Below are 26,244 nucleotides of genomic sequence, written 5' to 3' on the forward strand. Positions count from 1 at the left end.
AGGCTCTCTTAATTAGAGGTCCCATTGCTGTGAAGAGACACCATGACCAAGGCCATGCTTATTAAAAAACAAAACAAACAGAAAACATTGAATTGGGGCTGGCTTACAGTTTAGCCCGTTGTAATCATGGGGGGAAGCATGGCAGCGTGCAGGCAGGCATGGTGCTGGAGGAGGAGCTGGGAGCGCTACATCTTGATCACAGGCAACAAGGAGGAGACTGGATTTGTTTCACACAGGGCTGGGCATAGCTTGAGCATTGAAGACCTCAAAGCCCGCCTACACAGTGACACGCTTCCTCTAACAAAGCCACACCTCCTCCAATAAGGCCACACCTTTTAATAGTGCCACTCCCTGTGGCATTCAAACACATGAATCTACGGAGCCAAATCTATTCAAACCATCATATGGACTTATCACAATCCTGAAAGACATGCTTTCCTACTTAATGGGAAAGAAAGAAAAAGAGGTATTAGGAGTATGGAGATTTTTTTAAAGTTCAAGTTCAAACAATCTGAGATTTGGACCTTTAAACTTCCAATTACAGGGCACAGATTTGCTGTGAACCTTCTGTAAACCAATCAGTTAAAAAAAAACTAGGGAGTTTCATGGTGTGTCACCTCCAGGTACTGACCAGCAATTTGCAGGCCAAGCTGAAGCAGTTAGGCCATGCTGCTGCTCCTCTCGGTGGAGGACTGGCTCGGTTCAGGTTAGTAGTCTGGAGCCATCCTCCCCTCTCCAGGGGCCTGCTGCACAGAGATGAAACTCAGGGCCGAAGGACATAGCACACCACTCTTTCCCTAAGGGGGGGGGGGTGCTAAGGACATCTGCATCAGTAGATTTGTGAGGGTTTATCACACTCACTCTCTGAGATCACCTTGTCCAACTGCTCATCTATGTGTTGTCTCACTCTCCCCCCCATCCCCCGCAACACCCCCACCTGCCAAGACAGGCTTTCTCTGTGTACCTCTGGCTGTCCTGGACTCACTTTGTAGACCAGGCTGGGCTTTAACTCACAGAGATCCACGCCTCTGACTCCCAGAGGGCTGGGATTACAGGTGTGCACCACTGCGCTCAGCCCAGCTGTGTTGTTTCATTCTTTAAAATGGACCTCTGTGAGATCACAGAGCACATCTGTCTCAAGCTCTACACTATGTCCCCAGCATTGCTCACAACACAGCAAATATCTATTGAATGAGTGACTGTGGTCATTTGTCCACTCTTCAGATAGAACTAATGGCAAAAAGCAGCTCACACCTTTGAGAAGTTCTCAGTTATAAGAGAAATAAGTACTGAGCCATTAGAGCGAGAGTGCAGGAGGGGAAGAAACAGTGCTGAACTAGACAGGACATTTATTTACATTACATGATGTATGGTACCATGTGAACACGGGCACATTCGCTATTCTGCCCCCTCGCACTCTGGTTAGTAGTTATTCTTTCAACAATTAGTCACAGACTTTGTGAGCACCGCTGCCCTCTCAGTCACTGGGAACCATGCTAGGATATGAAGCTGTCAGTCTTGAAGTACAGGCAGCTTAGTGCTGCTGATAAGATAGAGTCCAGGCTGCTGAGAAGCTCAGCAGGTGTCTCTAGATAAGGTAGGCAGTGAGTGGGGGTAGGCAGCTGGTTTGCAGCTATTTGAAAGTCAGGGTGACCTCAAAGTTCAATAAATGTTGTACATACTCATTTTTGTACTAAATGGTAAGGTAACAGTTTCTGAATCTGTAGTGGTTTGAATGAGAATGCTCCATAGGCTTATATGTTTATATGCTTGGCCCCCAGCTGGTTAACACACACACTCTCTCTCTCTCTCCGACTGCTGCCTGCAGATTAGGATGTGAACGTTTGGCTAACTCTCTAGCCACCACACTTCCCTTCCCACCATAGTGGTGATGTACTACCTCTCTGAATCTGAAAGCAAGCCCCCAAAGAAATGTCATGGTTTCTCCTCACAACAACAGAACATTAAGACAGAGTTGGTACCAGGACTGGGGCATTACTATTAGAGGCCTGAACATACCGATGAAGAGCCCTAGCTAATGTGACTCCATTTTGTCAGCGGGTACCATCTTGAGCTTGTTCCCAAGTTCATCTCTGTTGCTGGAAAATCCACAAACTATTCCAGGAAAAGAACCACTCTAGGCCTGAACCAATCAGGAGACAGTGCAAAAGTAACTAATGTCCCCAGATGTTATAGTTTGCATAAGCATTTTGAGATCAGTCTTGACCAATCTCCTAGCACCAAACCAACCTTGCTAAATGTCAACCAATCCTGTAACTGCCAAACTGGAAACTCCCATTCCTTGCTGTAATTACAATAAAAACACTGCCTAATGACAGTCAGGGCTTTGCTACATCAGTCAAGTTCAAGGGCCCTTGAGCTTGAATTTGAATAAAGGCTTCTTGCTTTTGCATATGGCTTTGGACTCATGGTGGCCTTGGGGAACCTAGCAATCAGGGCATAACACTGTTTGTTGGTGAAATAGGGAAGAGTTTGAGATATGGGGTTTAAAAAAATGGTATAATATTAACAAATGTCCTAGAGACCATCCTTATGATATTTTGTCAACAAAATAAAAACAAACAAAAAATGAGGCTGCTTTTTGTCCTTGTCCTAAAAAAAAAAAATCTGCCTGAAATCAAGTTGAAGAGGTTTTGTATTAATGGCATTGGCAAAGGAGACTACAAGGCAGCCTAGTATTGACTACGTGACATGGTTATTAGTGATCACTCTTATGCAGATCTACAATGAAAGGAGCAAGTGGGGCAAAGAGAAATACAAAATGTACAGCCTGAGTAGAAAAGGGGCACTATTAAATATAATGTTGAAGCCAAGTCTGGGGCTCAAGATGGTGAGAAACTTAAAGAAAAGGCTGATGCTAGATAAAATAAAGGCAATGGTATCATCAGAACAAGACCCTGCCCAGCTAATCCTGCCACCTGTGAAAGGAAAAGGCTAGGGATTTCCTAGGCCTAAACAATGACAGAAGCCTTGTGCAAATGTAAGTCAAGGAGGGGGCCAGGTTCCAGCTGTGTGAAGCTGTGTGAAGGCAGAGCCTGGTGTGCACTGAAGACCCCAGGATGTCCTGGGGTGCTAGAGCCGTGAGACACTTGCTGCCAAGGAAAGCTGCTAACAGGGTGTGGAACCAGCCCAACAGAGAGAAGCCTGCTGCAGTCAACAAAGCTGAAAGGAGTTGGAGGTCTGAAGAGTGCTTTGACATCAGACATGGAGATGCAGAATCTGGAGTTTGCTCTGCTGGAACTTGTCCTTGCTTTGGTCTAGTATTTCCTCACTGTGTTCCCTTTTCATCCATTTTGGAATGGTAATGCATATTATGTGTTGATGTATGTTAAGAGTATGTGATCTGCTTTTTTATTTTTATTTTACTGGGGGTTATAGCTAAGAGACTGTCTTGCATCTCAGAAGAGACATTGAAGTCTTAACCAGTCTTGACTCTGGGGACTTTTGAAGTTGGACTGAATGCATTTTACCCAATCATATGGCTGCCAGCCTGTGAGGGCCAGGGAGCGGAATGTGGTGGTTTGAGTGAGAATGGCCCTCACAGGCTCAAATGTTTGCATGCTAGGTCCCCTGTTGGAGAACAGTTCAGAAAGGACTTTGGGTAGGCTTTAAAGTTTCCAGAACCCATGCCAGGCCCAGTGTGAACTCTCAGTTACTTTTCCAGCACCATGCCTACTGACCTTACCACACTGCCCACCATGGTAATGATGGACTAACCCTCTAAATCTGTACACAAAGCCCCAATTAAATGTTTTCTTCAATAAGTTGCCTTAGTCATGGCTTCTCTTCATAGCAATAGAACACTAACCAAGGCAGAAGCTACCCCTGCGTTCTGGAGAGCTGCCTAGGAGTAATCCATCTTTCTTTCCTCAGCTATTTCCCAATTTAGGGCTTTTACTTTTCAGGATCGGAGCCCAGTCTTAGCCAGAGTTCTTGTCTTAGTCAAGGTGACTATTGATGTGACAAAGCACCATGATCAAAAGCAAGTTGGGGAGGAAAGGGTTGATTTGGCTAATACTTCCAGTGTCTTATCACCGTTATCATGGAAGGAAGTCAAGACAGGAACACAAACACAAAGAGAATATGGAGGCAGGAGCTGAAACAGAGGCCATGGAGGAGTGCTGATTACTAGCTTGGTCAGCATGCTTGCTTATAGAACCCAGGGCCACCAGTAATGGCCTGGGCCGTCCCCCACCAACCACTAAGACAATGCCCTACAAGCCTGCCTCCAGCCCAATCTTATAGAGGCATTTTCTTAACTGAAGAACCTTCTTCTCTGATGACCCTTGCTAGTGATATGTTGACATAGAAGTAGCTACCACAGTGCAGAAAGTCTTCAAATGCCTTCATTTCACTGTTGGCTTAAAGATCTATGCTCTTGGGATTGTAGCTCTTTTAGATAAGGGGTTCATTGTTCCTGTTATCAGAAATTATTATTATTATTATTATTATTATTATTATTATTATTATTATTACTACTACTACTACTACTATTATTATTGTTGTTGTTGTTGTCAGTAGTCGTTATTGTTCACAAATACATACATGCTGCGCTTTCAGTGCTTTCAGTCTAAGATACTTTGTTATAGAAGCCTGAACAGAGACAGAGTAGAGAAATTTAATTGCAGCTTTATTTGCACCCCAAATCAAAACTTGGTGAACGGTTGCTGTTTAATAGGCAATAATTTAATAGCTAATAATAGATTGATGCTTATTGGGCAGTGATTGTGCACCGGGACTCCATTCTACACATTTTCTATTGAGTGGCATAAGCAGTGTTCATAACTGCCCTCTGAGGTGGCTACTGTTACTATATCATCTTACGGAAGAGGAGACACGCCCAGAGAGTTTGAGTCACATGAGTAAGATGAGCCTTTGAATCACATGACTCATAAATGACAGGATGAGGTAGAACCCAGACAGCCAGCTCTTCAGATACAAGACTTAACCATTCATCATTGCTACCATTTGTTGAATGCCAGCTGTGTACCAAGAACATATTTTTATCCCTGCAAGTCTGTGTGTGTGTGTGTTTGTGTGTGTGTGTGTGTGTGTGTGTGTGTGTGTGTGTGTGTGTTTTCATCTGTGTGCAGGGGGAGGGGAGAGGACAACACTGTGTCTTCCTCAATTGTCTACCTTATTTTTTGAGGCAGGGTCTCTCACTGAGCCTGGAGCTCACTGATTTGGCTAGACTGGCTGGCAGCAGTCCTAGGGAATCTTCCTGTCCCTATTTCCGCAGCGCCAGGATTGCAGGCATGCACCATCGCATCTGGCTCTTTGAACTCAGGTTTTTATGTATGCATGGCAAGCATTTTTACCTACCGAGCCATTTCCCCAAAATTTCTTATTTCTATAAGAAATATGTCTTTAAAGAAAGACTGAAAATAGATAATTACTTTCTTCATTGCAGACAAGGACATTCACAGATGGCCCAGTCAGTCCCAGTATCAGGATGCAAATCCTGTTTGTTAGCCATCACTTTGCCTGAAAGGCTACTGCTCACCCCACTGCTGAGAGCTGCTTTGTGAACTTCCTTCCCACTGACTATCTTAATCTCACCTGATTCTTGCTTTATTTTGTTTCCTTTGAGCAAAAGCAGAAACAAGAAGTTCAAATTAAGCATTAATCAGGAGGGTCTATGTCGCGTTCTGAGATTTTCAATTTTTCATACTCATGTGCCACCATGTATCTTTCCAGTAATGTTCATTTGCACATCATCATCTGTTCATTGCAACAACCTTGAACTAAGTGGGCATTGTTGTTCCTGTCTACCGAAATTAATAAGCCTTACAATAAACAGAGGGTAAATAATATGCCCACAGGGCCTGCACCTGGCCCCGCTCTGCTTTCATCTACTTGTGTTTGTTTCTATTCTCTGTAAACATCCTCAAGAAAATGTGAGAGCAATGCGGGAGAGTCTGTAATAGAGACATCTGAAAAGAGAATAGAGGGCTGCAGTTAAACACAGAGGGCTGGATTTACCTGTTCGCCATTGTCACTGCCTGAAATGGTGTTCAAGGAAAATGCAACAGCAATAGTCAGAGCCAAGGTCTATAGAAGGGCCTCAATGCATATACATCAGGAACTCCAGGAAGGAAATACACAGGAAGAGCCACCCGGAAAAAAAAATTTAAATTAAGAACTAAATAATACATTTTCATATTTAACTGGCCAATGCAATAACCAACTCAGTATATGTAAAAATACCCACCTACAGAGACAACATGATGGAATTCTGAAACACTAGCAAAAAAGAAAAGGTGGAAACACATCTGCAGTAGACGGTACCAGAGGGCAGGGAAGCAGAATGGCTTGTCACTTCTCAACTGCAACAGCAGAACGAGAACAGAACAACGGTTTCAGAAATCTAAGAGGGAAAAAGGGAACATCAAGAAGAAATTATTTGCAACAAAGCATCCTAATGCTGTCCAAACCGCCAACCACTCATGAGGCTAAAACAAAACAAAACAAAAATACACACACACACACACATGCTATTATGTACACACTTATATTTTTTAAAAACCTCAGCCTATTGACTGTCAGTATCTCAGCGTATTGACTGCCAATATGTCCTCTCTTAAGACACTGGAGTGTCTTATCATAACAGGAAAACACCAAAAAACTAAGAAAGCAGATACAGGATGAGAACAAGAAAATAGGAGCCTCTGAACATGCAAACGTTTGAGGAATGAAGGGAAATCCCCAAATTACAGTGATCTTGAGATTGCTCAGGAAGACGAAGCGGTTGTGCAACCAGTCCATATCAGAATAAGAGAAAAACAGAAAACAGAAAACAGGACTTCAGAAACATATCTGTAAGACAAAGGTGAAATTGATAGAAAAAAGATAGATTTGGTCCTACTAAGAAGCAATATTTACCTAAAAGCTCAGGACTAATGGGCTGGCACGATGGCTCGGAGGGTAATGGCACTTGCCCTGCAGGCCTGACCACCTGAGTTGAGTTCCTGGAACCCCTGCTAAGGCGAAAGCGGAGAACTGACCCCACCAACCTGCCCTCTGACCTCTAAATGTGCTATGGTACACCCTCACCCCAATCATGCACATACAAAATAATAATAACATCTAAAGGCTTAGAAATATGATCTCTAAGCAAACACAAAAGTAATTCAATGAAATGTTATCATAAATACAAGCTGAATATGGTGGTATGTGCCTGATGTCCTAGGCTTTGAGAATTGGAGGCAGGGAGATTGGAAGCTCAGGCCAAAGAAGGGAAATAGGTGGAAGATTTAAATGTAAAATAAATAAATAAATAAATAAATGTAAAGGGCATATAATTACAGTAACTACATGGATTGACTTTGAATAACTTGTTCACAATAATATAAGCACTAAATATTGAATGAGTAAAATTATGGCATAATTATGTTGGAAGAAAAGACTAGAGGAAGCACATAGGCAAGTCAAGTAGTAGAAATCTTCATTTCCGGTAGTAAAAAATAAGTAGATGTTATTTACAAAGAAATGGTGCTGCACTCGCGTGAACATATACTGTAGGGGAGCAGCCGAGAGTTGAATCTTCCTGCAGCAGTTCTCAACGTGTTGGCTCCCGACCCTTTGGGCTGCGTTTCGGATATTTACATTACGAGTCACAACAGTAGCGAAACTACAGTTACGAAGCAGCAACGAACATAACTTTATGGTTAGAGTCACCACAGCATGAGGGACTGTGTGAAGGGTCTGAGACGCACAGCTCTGCAAGGTGGTGAGAGGGAGGTGGTTCAGGCCACACAGCTTTTACAAACTATGATGGAAACGTCTCGGCTCTCATCCTTCCCTTTGTCCTTGGTAACAAAGTCACAGTTTTATTTAGGACAGCAACAGGCTAGGATAAAAGGCTCAGTTTTCAGTTGTTCTTCCAGCTGCATGTGGGTAAGGACACCCAGGCACGGCCATTGCATGGACCTGGTTCCTCCCTCTGCCTGGAATGCAAACATGGCTGGGGTCCGCTATGACTTGACACAGAGAAGGAGAAAACTAGACATCCGTGCTTTAAACAACACCAGGAGCTGATGAAGAAACAGGGGGGATGATCACCCCTAAAAAGGTTTTATTATGAGAGAGCAGGCCTTGCATATTTGAGATGTTGTTTGGGGCCTCTGCTAAATTAAAATTAATGCTGTTACATACATTTTGAGAATCTACCTAGTTATTAAACTAAATGTAATGTGTGTAAAACTAAAGTTTAAAAAAAAAAGAGTAAAACAGAATTAAGTACTGTTAGGAGACAGTTTTCTGGGTCCAGCCATCTCAGGAAGAGGTTCCATCTTCCTGGCAGGGTCAAAACTGAATTCATCTTGTCCTGCATCTTCAGGTGTTTCATGTTTGATAACCAGTAAAGGATGTAAAGAGAGAAGCTGCCATTGTCCATTATCTGAACTGAGACTCACAGGTTGTAAATGTGTTGCCTGTCTTGACTTAAAGCTTCACCCGACCCCGCTCCTGTTCCCATCCTTTTAAAATGTTGTGTAATCTCCCTTCATAGATGCAGTTCAGATCTGGAATTGGCTGCCTTCCTGCGCTTAAGCTTCTGTCTCTGCCGTGAGCTTTCTCAGCTTCCACCCCAAATCCAACAGTGCAGCTCTGGAACGCTTCTTGAGGTCTCTGGCTGGCCACCTGGGGAGTGAAGCTCCTTTCTTCACAGACTACATTGATAAAAATGTCCGACATGAAAATGCCCTGGACAGAACTCATGGCAGATGAGACAGTGTAGAAGAAAAGATTATAAGACTTGAATATGTTATAATGGAAACTATCCACATAAAATCACATTGAAAAAGTTAAACTGAAAACAAGCAAACAAACAAAACCAGCCAGTTGTGCATTTGTGATACAGTTCCACAGTTGCAGTACTTGGCAAGCTGAGGCAAGAGGATCACATATTCAGGGTCTGCCTGGGCTATATAGTGAGACTCTGACTCAAAACTGTTTTAAAGTGCAATTAAGTTGTTTAAAAAGTTGGGCATATATGAGATTAGAGTCCCAAAGGGGGAAGAAGGAAGGAGTGTTCATTAAAAGTTGCTTGGAAAAAATAGCCAAAATGCTCATACTTGTTAAAACCAATACAAAAACAAAACAAAACAAAAAACCACACCTAAATCAATCTCAAGAACAAGGAACATTAAATAAGATTTCTTAAAATCAGATAAGGAGAAAACAATCTTTAAAACAGCACAAAGGTAAAAGGCATAATATGTGTAGAACACTAAGAAATAAGATTTTTTTAAAAAGTTTTTTTTTGTTTGTTTGTTTTTTGTTTTTTGTTTTGTTTGTTTTTTTGTGTTTTTTTTTGGTCAGAAGCAACGGAAGTCAGAAAACATTGGCGGAATGTCTTTAAATTTAAGACAGGAAAAACTACAACTGTTAGCCTAGAATTCCATACCCAAGTCCTCCCTATGAAAGCAAAGTAAAGACTTTTTGACATGCTAATTCTGTTTGCAAATGGTTCCACAGCAGCAGAGCTCACTGTGAAAAACATTAAAGGAAGTCCTTTAGGCTGAGAGAAAATTTGCACACACACAACTGGGTCTGGCAATTGCATTGAGCAAAAGTATAGAAATAGTTTTTCTCCTTAAGATTAAGAAGAAATTCAAACTGAGTTTGTAGCTCAGCAGAGAGTGGCAGCCTAGCATACCAAAGGCCTGGGTTTGACTTCCCGGGACTGCCTAATAGGATGGAGAAGGCACACAGGTAATCCCTGCCACTCCAGAAACTGGGGGACCAGGTCATCAAACTCTTGCTTGGCCTCAGCCAGCTGGAAGCCCGGACCACAAACAAAGAAAGCATGTACATTACCACCGTTGTACTCACCTTAAGCTAGAGATTCTACAAGGAAAACAAGCACTAGAGTCAAGAGGAATAAGCAAAATCAATCTTGTTTTCAGACAATATGATTGTAAATGTAGAAAAGCTTATGTAATTTACCAGAAGGCTAATAAAAGTAATAAGTAATTTTTATCAAGGTTGAAAATACAGTCGATATACAAAATCAATTGTATTTCCATATACTAGTAAAAGACAATAAGAAATTTAAAGCATTGTCACAGTATCACCAGAAATATAAGATGCTAACAGATAAATGCAAGAAGATGATACAGGACATGTGCACTGAAAACTACAAGCCATTTCAGAGGGAAACCGAGGAAGCAAATGAATTAAACAAGACGCACCATTGCTAAGAAAGCTTTCCTTCCTGCCTTAATCTACTGATCCAGCTGAGTCTCAATCAGAACTGCAGCAACTTACTTTTATAGAGTTGACAAGCTGGTTCCAAAATTTATGTGGAAATGCAAAGGGGAGAATAGCTAAGGCAATTTTATGAGAATAATAAGTTGGGGCTGGAGACAGTTCAAATGCCAGCATCCACATGGCAGGTCATAACCCTAGCTCAGCTCCAGGGGGTTGACACCCGCACACAGGTACGCATGGAGGTTGACACCCACACACAGGCATGCATGGAGGTTGACACCCACACACAGGCATGCATGGAGGTTGACACCCACACACAGGCATGCATGGAGGTTGACACTCACACACAGGCACGCATGGAGGCAGAATGCCCATGTAAATAAAAATTAAAAAAAAAAACCCAGCAAGTTGGGCATTAGACTAAATAACCGATGTTGCGCTTTCTTACAGTACTTAACACACTTTGTATGTTTTGTGGGGTTGTTTTTGGGGGGTTAGGTGAGATAGGAGGTTGTGTAGCCTTTGTTAGCCTCTGTCTCACTGTGTAGCTAAGCATGATGCTGAACTCTTGATCCTCTGGCCTCCTCCCCCTCCCAAGAACTAGAAATACAGGGTTCTAGTTTTCTGGACTGGTATTTACCAGCGGCTTTCAACTATCCAATCAGCTGTCTCACTGATGTCTCAGCCCGGCCTATGGAAAGCCCCCCTTAGACCCTGAGCCCACCCCCTGCTGTGTGTCCAACCTCCATTCAGTTACCTGGGTACAGAAGAGGCGAAAACCGGACATAATTCCAATCTTTGTAACTGCAATGACTGAAAATGGCTTATCAACAACAGAAAAACATCCACCAACGGTCCAGGGAAGGCACACGCCCTCCAGGAGGAGGATGCCAAAGCTGTGGTCATATCAGTTCCAAAGCGCCTGCAGGTACCCAGGTGGAGGGCTCCAGCAGGCGCTTGGAAAAGGCACAGTGCATGATGGGTTGTTGATCTCAGTTACAGAGATGACAGCTGCAGGGATGTCTGAAAAGTTTAAACTGTGGTTTGACAGGAATCGTGGTGTTCCTAAGAGGGAAAGAACTCTGAAGCACTCAGCTGTGGAGGGCAAACCATAAGGGAGGAAGAGAAAGAGAGGAAGGTTGAGAAGGGGAGACATACTGGAGCATGCATTTGAGCAGCGAAGGGCCAGGCAGCGGTGTCGTGGACAGGGCCTTCCCTTGCCTCTATTTCCCTCTCTAGTCCTGAAGTACCTGCCTAGGGAAGGCTGCGTAGAGGACACCAGCCTGGCTGTGGCTTTCTCATTTGACTGCACTAGGAGGCTGGACAGTAAGGAACAGTGAAGCAGAAAAAGGCTTAAGGCTCTGGCTGCCCTTTTAGATGTGTGTTTTAATACAGCAACGCTGACAGCCTGCCTGGGAGAGGCTGAAGGGCGGTGTGTTCTGCATGTCTGGAATTTATTCCTTTGGCTCTGTAAGATGTGACACTGCATAATGGCCATGAAGAAATGCTTTTGATCCTCTGACTGTCTTGGGAAAGTTCCAGAAAGGCATATGGACATAAGCCTCTAGACCTGTGTGGAGGAGCCTTTCCTTGGGGACTGCCTTTGCAGGTCTGCTCTCACTTCCGGACCAGTGCTTCTCACCTTTGTTCCATCCTGTTTTCACTTAGGCGATAAAAGGCTTAAGTGTATCAGGTTGAAAGGCTGGAAAATATTAATGTGAGAGCAAGGTATCATTATGACACATATCAATTTCTCACCTCTGAGGCAGTACACAAAGGCAGGGCTCTGAAATATTAACTCAGCTGGGATCAGAGAAAGAGGCCTGGAGAGTTCTAGATACATGCTGTGAAAATAGGAAGTTTCACCATGCAGGAGCCCAGCATCCTTGACTATAAATTGACAGAAAAGTGATTATTTTACAAACCATCTTCCTAAGAATGATAAATTGCTTAAATATACCGCAGCAAATGGCTGTGTCTATGATCCTAAATTTCAAGTATATTGGAGGAATTATTCATTTTCCACTAGCATAGATTTTAATCTACATGTGGTGGTTTCAATGAGAAGGGCCTCCAAAGGCTCGTATATTTGAATGTTTGGTTCCATTTGATGGAACTGGTTTGGGAAGGATTAGGAGGCGTGGCCTTGGAGGAGGTGTGTCACTGGAGATGTCCTTTGAGGTTTCAAAAGCCCAGTTTCTCTGCCTCCATTTTCAAATAAGATGTGAGCTCTTAGCTGGAGCTACGGCACCATGCCTGCCTGCCTGCCTGCCTGCCTGCCTCCACGCTCCCACCATGATTTTTCAGGGTGAACTCTCAAACTTCAGTTAAGCCTCCGATTAAATGCCTTCTTCTGTAAGCTGCCTTCATCATAGAGTCTCTTCACAGCAACAGAACAGTAACTAAGAAATTATACATATATTTTACTTTAAAATTCTTGCGGCAGAAGAATCACACGAGTCTACCAGTTTAAGATCAAGCTGGAAAGCAGGCAAAATCTTTCTAAAATAATAACTAAGCATAGAGGTCAGGTGTAGTGGTACATGCCTACCATCCCAGAGCTCAGGAAGTGGAGCCAGGGCATGATGAATTCAAGGTCCTCCTGGGCAGTAGAGGAAGCTCCATCTCAAAACAGCACATCAATGTAGGCTGAAGACATGGCTCAGCAGCTGAGAGGACTTGATGCTCTTACAGATGGCTGCTTGTGACTACAGCCCCATGGCTGCTTGTGGCTACAGCCCCATGGTTGCTTGTGACTACAGCCCCATGGCTGCTTGTGACTACAGCCCCATGGCTGCTTGTGACTATAGCCCCATGGCTGCTTGTGACTACAGCCCCATGGCTGCTTGTGACTACAGCCCCATGGCTGCTTGTGACTACAGCCCCATGGCTGCTTGTGACTACAGCCCCATGGCTGCTTGTGACTACAGCCCCATGGCTGCTTGTGACTACAGCCCCATGGCTGCTTGTGACTACAGCCCCACGGGATCTATTGCCCTCTTTTAGCCTCATTTGAACACCTATGCTCACATGAAAATACCCACATGGAGGCACACATGCGTATACATAGTTAAAATTTTTTTTACTTAAATCAGTCAATTAATTAACAAGATAAAATACTTGCGATAGCACAAAAACATCCTAAATTCCCCTTAAGCCTCTAGGTATTGAGTTAGAGAGTGATTGCCTGCTATATATTTTAAACTTCTTTAAATCTTTATTTTCTGGAGACCTTTTGTTTTACGTGTGTGTGTGTGTGTGTGTGTGTGTGTGTGTGTGTGTGTGTGTGTGTGATAGGCCCCTAATATGACTATTAAAAACCTCCTATCAGGACCCTAGTCCCTGGAAATTGTGCTATACCCTAAAATTGCCTTTTACATTGAGCTCCCAAAGACAGTGGTTTCCCAGGAGCCAATCTTTATTTACTTACCAGTATTTCCTGGCTCCTCTTTCAAAACATTCTTGAGATTCATACTGTTTGGAAAAGGAGAAAGAGACCATGTGAGACAGGGGCTCCCAGGGGCATGAAACCTTGGCATTGGCCTCAATATGTTTTCCCCAAGGGAAGAGCTCAAAATCATTTTGTAGCTGGAATGCTTTAAAAAATTGCCTCAGCCGGTGGTCAGCTATAAACGAACAGGCTTTGATTTCTTATATCACTGGCCATTATAATATTAAGCCCCCATGCAAATGACTGTTGTTTTAATTTGAGGAAAAGGAGCAATAAACACTCTTCTGCAATCTAAACAGACTAACCTGTAACATGCATGGCTACAGACATCCTACCTTAGGGAATGTGGCTATTGACTTAGAGCCATCTGTTCCACTCCCCAGAGCTTTAAAGCTAATAGACACTAAGAGATGGGTTACCAGAAAGACAAGGAGGCTATCAGGACCTTAGACAGAATTTTGGCACTATGAAATTCCTAGAAAGTCCTCCACATGTCTGGGACAGCAAGGGAGTGACTCTTGTGGAGGGCGAGCAGGGAGTCCTCGACTGTGACAGAGACTTTCTCACTTCAAGAAATCAATAGCTTGGGGAGCTAGGATGCAAATCAGTGGCCAATAAAGCCTCACCAGGTCAAAGGGCTTCTGGGTCTTTTGTCCCATAAGACAATGGAAGGGTGAGGCTCAGAAGGGAGTTTTGTCATAGGTGAAAGTATAGGAGAAAGGAAGTGAACAGAGCTCTTGTATAGCAGGAGTGGGTCCCAAGAAGGGGGGTTGCTTCACTGAGCTGACGCATGGGGGCAGGGTAAGCTGGTCAGCGGCCTCACCCGCCACGCATTAATATAGCTCTCCATCCCTGTCTACGCTGGAGTTTGAGGAACACCTTCTTAGAGCCAAAGAGGTATGTGAGCATGCTCAGCTTCCAGGCAGCTATGCATACGGAAGTTGCTTTGCAAAAGGAGAAGAAAGATAAAAACAAAACAGAGCAGGAACTAGAGCCCTAAATGTTAGGCTTCTGCTTCAGTCAGCCTACAAGTGATGTCATCGCTTACCTGCCACAGGGGCATGACCCTGCCCGGGGTCATATAAAAGGACGGAACCTCCATGTCTTCACATGGGGGGTCGGTCTCTCTCTCTCTCTCTCTCTCTCTCTCTCTCTCTCTCTCTCTCTCTCTCCTCTTACTCTTTCTTTCTCTTCCTGTTCTTCCTCTATCTCTGTCTCTGTCTCTCTGGGGTACCCCTTCCCCTTTTTCCTTCTCCCTCAATGTTCATTTAATAAACTTCATATAACATAATATCTGAGCCTTGTATTCTATCATTATCTTCATATGTGTGTGTGTGTGTGTGTGTGTGTGTGTGTGTGTGTGTGTGTGTATTAGTATTTCTGGCCTCTGAACCAAAGACAATTCCAGGTTCTGCCAAGACAGAACTGGTTGTCAAGGACAAGATGCTAGATGCTGAACTGTTCATCTTTAAGATCCCTGGCAATAAACTGCTTGACCAGTTTCATTCTTCTGTCTTCAGAAAGACATGGGTTCTGTCCATCAGCAACTTTCTTTACACTGAGTCCCCAGTTTTACATAGTTTGGCAAGTTTTGGGTTTTTGGCTTTTTCTCCTTAGCTTTGGTACAAATAAATAAAAGTAGGATGAGAGAAGGACTCTGACTGATCTTACCTGGGTCTGAGAGTCCCTTCCCACAGTACGCAGTAAACCACAGCTGGGGAGGAGTGGGCTAAAGCTGGGCTGGAAACGTGTGCATTTGCATATATACACACACCTATGTTTGGAAGGGGTCTGTGTTTGTCTTAATGCTGCGCTGCTGCCATTTACCTAACATTCTGAGTTTTAGTTTTGCACTGGACCCCATGGATACTGGAATTGAGTAGCAGTTCAGCTCAGCAGTTCCTAACTTAGGACGGGACACTGGGGACAGGGAAATAGTTCCCAAGAGCAGTGGGTAGGCGGTGGCCTGTAACAACTTGTACAGAACAGAAAGGCCACAGAAACACAAGCCCCACAGTTAGTTACTGTCCTCAAGCAATCTCAGTCTAGAAGGACAGATTTTCTTTTCAGAATTTTTGTTTTCCAAGCCCTGCAATTTCAAATGAATATATTGAGCTTCAGAAAGAATGAAAATTCCAACAGCCATAGGAAAATGATAAAGAAAAAAAACCACAAAGAGCAATTTTAGAGACATCAATGCTAGTGTGTAACTATAGGTAGGATTAAGAATCTGCACAGCAAAGAGACTCCATCAGAGCTACCCTAAACTCTTACAAACATTCTCTCTAACAAGATCCCTAAAGAAGTAGGCCCTAACTAAATGGTGTAGGTGGCCTTGTAGGGAGTCAACGAATGTGTATAAACTAGGAAAAGAAGTTCAGCAAAAAAGAAAAAGAACTGGAGAGAGGAAGGAGGCAAGCTGACCATATTCCATTTTTCAAAGTACAATGAGGTTCTCCAAAGAGGCAGCCAGTAGCAACTGTAAAATGAAGGGGAAGCCATATTCAGAGCAATAAATTTTATGAAATGTTAATCGGGTTTATTCTTAGAACTCCCTTTTTCATTATTATGTTTAATACCAAACACTAAAAAATTAATCAGGAAATTCCATCTGGCCAACAATTTCAATTTATGAAATTCCTTTTCCTGCAGAAGATTAAAAGCAATCCCTTGGAGTAAACTGAGCATTCCAAGACAGCCCTAAACAGCCCGAACAAAAACTCTGGGGTGTCATTTTCTTTTTTATTGGAGCATCTTTGAGTCAGTTGTAATCTATAAATAAACTTGCATTTTACAGAAATTCCTCTACAAAAAGCATTGCCATGCTTGGAATTCAACATATGAGACTATTTTTAAAAGTGTTTTGATTTTTAAAAAGCTAATTATGGGCCCCACATAACACAGGAGTTATAACTTGGCTTACTACAAGTTTTGTGTTGCTTTACAACTCTTTAAAAGAATTCTTTTATTTCCACAACTTATTTTAAGTATAAGTCAAGGTTAATTAAGGATTTTTCCAACTATGGCTGCCCTGGTCTAGAGTAGGGAAAAATGGGTAAGTAATCTTAACTCACTGGTCAGTATCACTTATGTTAAAAGTTGTGTGTGTGTGTGTGTATGAGAGAGAGAGACAGAGAGAGAGAGAGAGAGAGAGAGAGAGAGAGAGAGAGAGAGAGAGAGAGAGAGAGAAATATCTTGGGCTTCCTTGGATGTAATGCAAAGAGTATTTAGTAATAAAATGAAATACTTGTGACAAAAATCTCAAATAAAAGGGCAAAAGGAATTTGGGGAGAGGGAGCAATGTTTATCTTTCCAAAAAGGCATGTTCAAATATAAATATATAAAAAAGTGACATTGTGAACACTGAAACTGGGCCTAGATATATTTGGTCAATTTGATGGCTGATTCTATATCAAAAGAAGTGTTGTTGGGCTGAAAGGAGAGTCCATGTTGGGTCACACTGCAGTCATCACTGCATATAAAGAGGCACAGATTATATGACTTAGAATTTTAATATTTTGAAATTCCAGGCTTCAGCAAGTAAATGTTAACTGCTTTTCTATCAGCATGTGGCTTAAAACTGCAGGAAGAGAGAAAGTAATTCAAGGAAGGAATTTATTTCTGCCTCCATCTTAATTGACAAGGATTAAATGCCCCAATACAATCAGGTTTTGGGCCCAGAAAGAAAAAAATTCTGAGTAGTTTTCTTTAAAGAAATCCTCTGCAGTGAAACACACATGAGCAGCAGTAACCAGAGGCAGAACAACCCTCAGTTACTCAGCTCTTGTAACAGGAACTAATTGATTTTCTGTAATTTGGCCTGTCTTGCCAAATTATATTTCAGACAGAGTGAAAATTACCACTTCCAAGCTTGCTGTTTCTTGACAATTGAAAATGCGTAACAATATTTTTTTTTCAAGGAAGAAAAAGGAAACACAACATTTGATTCTATGGTGCTATACAAATCCAACCAAAACATACACTCCAACTTCTTTTTCAACTTGAAGAAGAATTTTTGTTAATATACACAGCACTATGCATTTTGATCCACTGCATGGCCAAGGGTACTATCACTCTGAAATAAATGGCACGTCACCTATTTATACATCTGTGCTGGGTACGTCCAGCAGAAGTTATTAGAAAGAGATTTAAAGAAAGAAAATATATACCAACATAAAAATACTTATGGTCTTCCTTGAAGAAAAGACCCACAATTATAGGCACTACAAGTGTCATGGGGAACCACTGTTCTAGGCACTACAAGTGTCATAGGGAGGTTGCTACATAGTAGTAACCTCCTCTTGTGGATCCCAGGAGAAAACACGTAGCGTCAAAAATAATGCTTTTTCTTTTCTAAACTCCACACTCTATTTTGACATCTGTGATGGTCACTCAACTCTGACAGATTGTGAAAAGTCAAACTGGCCCACATAAATCATGATAACATTGCTTGATATTGTGTGAGTTTCACTGTTGTAAGTAAAGGACAATAAAGCTATTTAATAAATCTGTATAAACTTAAAAAAAATCATGAGCAATGCATCAATGTAAAATGTTCTTCTGAGATACCATACCCACATACTATAGCAATCACAATTAAAAAAACCCTATTTTACAGAATGAATACAGATTAGACTAAAATGTGACCACTATTTGCTGGAGTGACATTTTATATATTTTTACTTCTGTTTGCCTTTTGAAATACACTGTATTCAGTCCCATTCATAACACAATTTCTTTTCATTTTTACTATATGTGGAGATGAGTGAAAATACCTTTTAGTAGCAGAGCTGATCTAAATGTTTGAACATCAATTTGAAATTGCTGTTGGGCCATCATCCAACCTTATTGTTGAATCGGGCTCTAGAGCCAGGCTCCAAGGAGACACAAATAATGTCTGTGCTTCTCTTTCCCTTCCTAATTACTATTCATGAATCGCTGGGAACTTTCCCCCCTCCCCTCTCTCTGCATTTATCTCAGTAGTTGTATCATTTGATTGCTGCTTGATTTTAATCCAATACAGCACCTCTTCATGGAGCACAACATTGCTTCTCAGTAGCTGTACTATTGTGAGCCTGGTGAGCCTGAAGACTCAGCCACTGAGATTTTAAGCCCTATTGCTTTGTGTAGCTCATTCATTCTTGGTTCAAGGGCAGCCTAGATGGAGATTCCAGTTTAGATACGCACAGGTAAGGACACCAATTATCTGGCAAGATGTGTAAGACAAGCTGTTCTGTTCTCTTCTGTATCACCACTCAGTGGAACGTGGTGTGTTTTCCCCTCAATGATCAAGGAAGAGTTGATTCACTAGGAGAAAGGTCTCATCAAAGTCCGGGGTTCTCCTTTTCTGAGGAATAGGGAAAGGAAGAAGAGGGAGGGAGAATAGGGCTGTGACAAGAGGAGCGAAAGGGCTATAATTGGGATGAATAAATATTCATGTGTCCCAGTGAGGGTTGTGTGTGTTTGCACCTGCACACATGTACACCCTGTTTATGTTATGGATAGAGGTCGGTGTTGAATCTCTTTTGAGTCACTATCCACTACGCACCTGGATTTTGGAGGTGTATACTCTCACTGAGGCTGCACACAGAGATGCTCCTCTCTATGTCTGTCTACAGTTCTGTGGTTACAGGTGCACAACACAGCACAGCTTTTCACATGCGTGCTAGGGTTCCAAACTCAGATCCTCATGCCTGGGCAGACAGCACTGTACCAACTGAGCTATCTCCCCAGCCTCCCTGCTGAGTGCTTCTTTAAGGCTATATCTCTACTCTTCATCATCCTTTGGCTTCAAAACAAGAGAGCCACCTTGCTGTGGAAGTTTTGGTTTGTACGTAAGCATGTTTTTGGTTTAATCCCAGGTGGTGGGATATGGGGGCTGCTCCAGTTTGTCCACAGCTGATAACTGACTCCTGAGAGGGCACATGATCTTTGTCATCTGTGAACTACCTCATGTGGGGGTGTGGTCTTTGTCAGTGGGGATAAAAGCCAGACCCAGAGAGAGACTGAGGGCTCCAAGAAAGAAGAAGGCTGTTGGTGCTCCTCCCTTGCTGTTCCCGTTTCTTGTTGATGCAGTTGGATGGGAAGAAGTTGGAGACAAGCTGAAATGAGGATTGGACTTTCCCCAAGGAACCTGACAACCCTAAACAGTAGGAAGTATGTAGGCTCAATTTTCTTAACAAATATATTTTATTACGAACTTATTAACCGAGCATACGTCACTTATAAACTGACTAACCTAAACAATAGGAAAAGAATATTAAAGAATACAATAACAAAACCATAAGGATATCGGTTCCAAGGAACGATTTTCCTGGCATGATCAGCAGGATTTCTTCTGCTGGAACCTGAAGTAACCAGAACCCGGAACCCTGAAGCTTTCCCTTGAGTGGTTCTCTCTAAGAGCATCTTGAAGTAGAGCAATGAACAGGCAAAACCATCCCAAGTCTCCAAAGGCCCTGCCTCTTGTTTTTTTGGCTCATATTTATACCTCCTCTCAGAATTTGTTAAAGGATGTTTTTCAGCTGGTTAATAACCAATCTTTCCCACCTGGTGAATTGACTTCTAAGGGGATAAACATCACCTGCTCTCTCACAAGTCTTTTTCTCATCCCTGACTTGTGATCTAAACAAAAACATGTTTCTCTTTCCTTCAGAAGTAGCTAAAGAAAGCTGTGTCACCTCTCGCCACTAACCTTTCTCCCCTACATGGTGTTGGGGTGTTGGAGGGGATTGGGGTGAAAAAGGGAGAAAGAGATGTAAGAAATCCAAAATAAAAATAGATTTTAAAAGTACACCAACACCATCTGACATACAAAAATATCTGTCTTGAAATTGAATAGCCATTGGTTATTATTTTGCATCATATTTTCAATATGATCTGGCTGGAATATAGACATTCCCTTCCTACACACCTTTAATCCCAAACAATGAAGATAAGTTTAGTTTATAGCAGGAAATAGCTATGTTTGAAAGTGACATCTAGTTGGGGAGGCAGACCAAGTGATGAATCAGAGAAAGATTTCACAAACTGAGCCAGAGATATGCCTAACTCTCATGAGAAGAGGACAGGAAAAGAGAAGCAGCTTAACAGCAACACAGGGAAAGAGAGGGAGGTTTTTACTAGGACAGTATTACAGACACAGACTGCAGGTACAGCAAGCTAGAGAAAGGTGAAGACAGAATGAACCAGAGAATGAGAAGGAAGCCAGAAGTTTAAAAACATATTGCCAGAATTAGTTTGAGGCCAGAAAAAGCAATTAATTCAGTCAGAAGTCAAGAGAAGCCAGTTTGAATCAGTCAGTTTGCAGAAGAGTTTGGGCCAGAACAGCTGAGTTGAACCAGCCAGTGAGAGTTCAGAAAGAGCCAGAACAAAAGGCTCGCATCTCATCCCCTCATCTGAGGAGATAAAACATTTACAGCTTAGGGGTGTGGGGGGGGGGGGGGCGCGTGCGCGCACGCATGCACAGAAACTCTATAGCTTTGATGGCTAGAATACTCAATTCCAAAGCATAAAAATAGAAAGGTTTTTTTGTTTTTTTTGTTTTTTTTGGTGCCTTGCAGGGCTCTGATCACATGCAAACCACAGCTTGCAGAAACAGGGAGTCGAATGTTCTCTGGCTCTCCATACTTGCAACTCAGGGTTATCCTCCTTTAAGCAAGAGATGAGTCAAGGGGAGCCGTGCAGGTAGAACTTTTGCTGATACATAATTCCCGATTCTTCCCAGGGCTTAGTCATATTTTTAGAACACCCAACTATTCCTTGAAACCAGATCTAAGACTGCAAAAGGATTATAGTTCCTAGGCCAGGCCTAATAACAATGTGCTGGCCTCATCTGCCCCAGCTGGCATTTCATCTCCAACAAGGCCCTGAGCAGGGTGTTCTATTTCCTTGCATTGGAAATGAAGAGCAGGTTATAGATTTCTTTGCCCCAAAGCAATCTTCTAGAGAAAGCAATTGTTCCCTCCACATCAGTATTTTATCAGAAGCAAGACTTTAATGGAAAAATAAAAGGAAATGAATCCTGTTCTCCCAACTGCTCAGCAGGCATGTATTCCCAGTCTTTGTTTTTCCCCCAATGGCACTTCCCTGGATCTTAAAATATGGGATTTTCTAAGAAGAAACTTAGTGTTTAAAGAATGTTTTTTGTTTTGTTCTGTTGTTTTAAAGACATGACCTACCTTTGTTCCAGTGTTTTTCTTACATGAAGATAATCGTCATTTTTTCATACCTTAAATAAATTTTGTTGGTTTTTTTTTCCTTTTTATAGGGAATTTGTATTGACCTTAGTACTATCCTTCCTATCCACATGGCTGAAATTTCAACTTTGGGATTCTTTCCATAGCCAGAAACCAAATAGAAAATAACAGCCAACAGAGAGATCAAACCCATGATGGTATTAGGAAACACTGTGAAAACAACCACAGCCAGCTCTGTTAGCGTACGCGGGATACTTTATATATTCATCTGCTAAGTGTTTTTAAAGCATTGCTTTTGTTTCCACAGGACAAAAGTGGTTCATTAAAGAAAAGATTAGTTCATACAGCTTTAAGATTTGCACATATATTCAGATAGATTGAGCTACATTGCCATGATAGCAAAAGCTATCTTTTATTTTACTTAAAATTATAATGTTGCAATTAAATTTGTTTGCTTCATTTTAAAAAGCAGAAACTTGAGGGAGGAACAGGAGGATACAAGTGATAGGATAACAATTTAGCTGTAATCTGAATAAATTAATTAAATAAAAATAAAAATAATAAAATAAAATGATGAAAAAAAAAACCAAAAAACAAAAACAAAAACAGAAACTCTATGCCACCTGTATTATTCCTCTTTCACTGTCACACATGGTACTGAAGAAGTTGCAAGTCTTAGCACACAAATGCCTTTCCACACCACTTCCTCCACTGCACACTAATACGATGATGGAGTCTGGGAAGGGTCACAATTAAACACAAGTTAGATCTGGGATAAATGCTTTGGTGTTCAGAAATCATTGTGTTTATGTAGATACCTAAAGATGTTGAGGCAAATGCAGAGGTGAACCAGGCCGTTCCAACTCTGACCACTCAAGACTAAGAAAAAGACTAACCCAAACCAAGCATGCTCCTGAAGATACATTTCCTAAATAGTCTCATTTATAAGTTACAACTGGAAATCATCTCTGGCTCAAACATTTTTTAATGGATTGACTAATGTGGGTGAGGAGAGAGCTGAGACACACTCCTTGAAAAAAAAAATGCAGTCAGCAACCGTGTCCTGCTACCCCCTGAGTGCCTTGAAAATGAAAATCTCTGTGTCTTTCAGATGACAACCACCTTGTTGTGGATCCAAAATAGCTCTCTCAGCCAGTGAGCTGTCTGTCAGTAAGAGTTCTGACGGATACACATTTGGCATTCAGAAAGATGCCAAGAAATGGTCTCACTAAAGAAGGTTTGGTAGAACTGCCTCCCCGGAGAACAAGAGATGTCTGGAAAACACTGCCCCTCCTAGACGCCACCAAGAGACCGACAGGCATTTCTGGAAATGAGAGATAATTCTGATAGAAAACAAAGCCAGAAAAAATGGTTGCTAAGTCCCCACTTCCACCATTAGCTGTTACAGGTCTTTGAAAGGACATTGTTAGACACAAAATGTACCATCCTGGAAGGTTCTCACTTGTTCAAGGAAGCAAACACGTTCACATGCATAGGCGTTTCTCTCCCTCTAGTGGCGGGGTGGAGGCCTTCGAATGGAGAGCACGTCATTGTGTAACACTGCTGCACATAAACCAGGATGGGTTTCCCTTGCCCAGTGCCTTGTACAAGAAGTAGGCTGTTCTCTAGGCATCCTCACATTCTCTGTAGCAATCTCAGAAACTCCACTAACACTCCTATTGGCTCTGTTTTTTAACAATTAAACTTTATTATACAACCTAACTATCTTACAGAAGAGGGAAAAAAAGTTAAAGGGAAAAAAGAGTGAACCTTCAAGTATCCATTCCATGGGATGGGTCCTTAGGTGTCTCTGGCCTGTGCACTGGTCCAGCCTGTTCGTTGACCCTTTTCTGGATCCACGTGCCCTCAAGCTTGGTCTGAACCTGCTGCTCCACTCTCCTCTCCGCCTGCCTGTCTCATTGGGCAAGGGCTGGTCTCCTCCTTCCATCGAGGGTTGATTAGAAACACAATAGTCCAGGTGGAGTCCCTGGGTCCCCTTCCTGAATTCCAGGCCCAGGATGGCTCCACCCAGTCTATCTCAAGGTTAATCTCAGGGAGTATCCATGGTGTGTCCAAGGGCAAAGCCAGCCAAGACTGCTTTCACCTGTGACAAAGCTTACAATCCTTCACACACTCCGTGTGAGGTAGTGAGCTCTCTCCTAGTTATGTTGTCTAGGGGTGAGGTGGGAAGGCTCTCAGTCTTTCCTTCCTCCTCTGCAGTCCTATTAAAGGTGAGACCACACAAGCAATTCTACTGAGCAGAAGAGCCACCCGAGGAGCTACGTGAGAAGGCAAAGCAAATCCATACAGAGCTAAGGTAGGAAGCAAGGGAGCTCAGAACAGATACATCAAGAACTCATATATCAAGACCCAGAAGAGCGATAAGGGCATGATAGAAAACGAACTAATTAGAAATAAATTTTTGGAACAACTTTCCACCTTTGTGTTCCAGCTACTTTCATTTCTTCCACGTTTAGTTTTAGTCATATGAAAGCATTTCTGATGTAGTACTTCAGATCATTTACTGGAAATAGATCAAAAAGTAGAAAATATAGAAAAAGTAAATAATAATAATGTTTGAAGTTTATTTTTATATGTATGCGTGTATGTATGTATGTGGGAGGCATGACTGGGGGAGTGCTGTGTGTAATGTCTGCCCGAAGCAGGCAGTGGCCTCAGATGTTTTGGAGTCAGAGTTACAGACATGTGGAGTCACTATTGAGTGCTGGGAACCACATTCGGGTCCCCTGGAAGAACAGAAAGTGCTCTTAACCACTAAATCATCTGTCCAGTCCACTTTAGATTTTATTTTTTCCCAAATGGAGTAACTATAATACACAATACCATAACTTCTTGTAAACATTGATGGAAACAGATCATAAATTGTAGCTGTCTAATCTGTAGGCTGGTGATCAATAACTGAAAACCCATTAGTGTAATGTGTGGCAAGCACAAATCTTTTCTCTTTCTATACTCAGGCACCCATGACTGCTGCTGGATTGCTCCTCTTGGAAATCTCCAAGGCAACCAAGCACCTAAGTTTGAACAGAAAATGAGTTCCTTTTCTGGCTTCCTTTCCTTACATTAAACACTCGGATACGTAAGTCAGGAACCCGGAAGTTAGCCCCAACTCCTCATACTGTTCATCAGGTCCTTCAGTCTCACCTTACGCATCTGCCAGAAACAGATGTTTTACTTCAACCTTCATTGCTACCCCAGTTCATTATTATCTCTTGTCTAAAGAACATACCCTCTCTCAACAGCACCCACTGCCTCTTGTCAAATTCATTCTCCGCACTGGACTACTTCAAACACTCTCAAGGTGCCTACTCTGTACTTTGGAAATTCTGTGGTGAATACCAAACAGAGATCTGTCAAAATCGAAGATAAACATTTGACAGCTGTTAGGTGCTATGTGAGCAGTTAAAATTGGATGATGAAGTGAGGATTCTTATAGACTGTTTTCAAAACAAAGAAAAAAAATCACCCGGAATTTCAAGAAAGAAGATGAAGGCCTCTGGTTTGCTTTTGCTGAGGGTGGAACGCATTGGTCTTCTATACGCTAGGCAAATGCTGTACCACTGAGCGATATATCTCCAGCTCAGGTTGAGTTCTGAAGTCAAACGACAAAAGGAATCCATTGAGGTGATTCTCTTTTCTATCAAGGCTTTCTAACTTAAAAAAAAAAAAAAGTTTCAGATAGTGGCTAAGAAAAATAGTAAGTGAAAAAGCTCATGAAAGTTTAATCTAGATCTGTCTCCAAGTACCTCTGTTTAAATATAGTGCTTTTTTTGTTTACATAGAAGCAACTTATTTTTTAAACTTATTTTCTGTATGTTCCTCTCCCTAAAATGAAAATTCTATAAAAATAACAGCTATAAAGTCTTGCTTTGTACTATGCCACTGAAGCCTAAGAATTGGACTAGGTCTATACAGCAGGCATGCAAATAAGTAAAGGTTGAAATAATGAACAAATTAGCGTACGAACTGTGCGAGCTGACAGAAAATAAATCCGTTTAGGGATCCAGGAAATCTTCATGGTGATGTCAGTCATTTGTTTCAACTCACGGGCTTAACTGGGCTATAAAATTGTTGGTGAGGCTTCCTGGCTTTGGCTCCCTCAACAAGCTGTTAAACACACACACATGATCTTTCGGCCACAACTCCCCCCGCTAGGAGGAGTCACGCAGACGCCAGAAACCCTCCCACTTCTCTGGTTCTCTTTCCCTCCCCTCTCCAATAGACTTCCGGCAGCCTTTGCTTTGCGTTGCCGGGAATAGTAGTCTTCCGGTCCAAGCCCACGGCATTGTGGAGCATAGCCAGAACTACATTTCCCAGGGAGCCTCGTGGCCGAGGAGGGCT

At 42.3% G+C, this 26,244-nt stretch overlaps 1 long non-coding RNA gene across 2 annotated transcripts in view; it reads right to left on the minus strand.

Annotated features, from left to right (window-relative positions):
* LOC311589864 overlaps nt 1-26,084 on the minus strand; it is an 81,364-nt gene extending 55,280 nt beyond the window's left edge. For both annotated transcript variants that reach the window (XR_014776664.1, XR_014776665.1), the window contains exons 1-3: nt 25,871-26,084; nt 13,664-13,707; nt 6,233-6,388 (exon numbers count right to left, since the gene is read on the minus strand). This is a non-coding gene — a long non-coding RNA (uncharacterized lncRNA). The remainder of the gene's footprint in view (nt 1-6,232; nt 6,389-13,663; nt 13,708-25,870) is intronic.
* Nucleotides 26,085-26,244: the final 160 nt, after the last annotated feature.

The sequence above is a fragment of the Acomys minous genome (assembly GCF_964271855.1).
Source record: "Acomys minous genome assembly, chromosome: 19".
NCBI lineage: Eukaryota > Metazoa > Chordata > Mammalia > Rodentia > Muridae > Acomys > Acomys minous.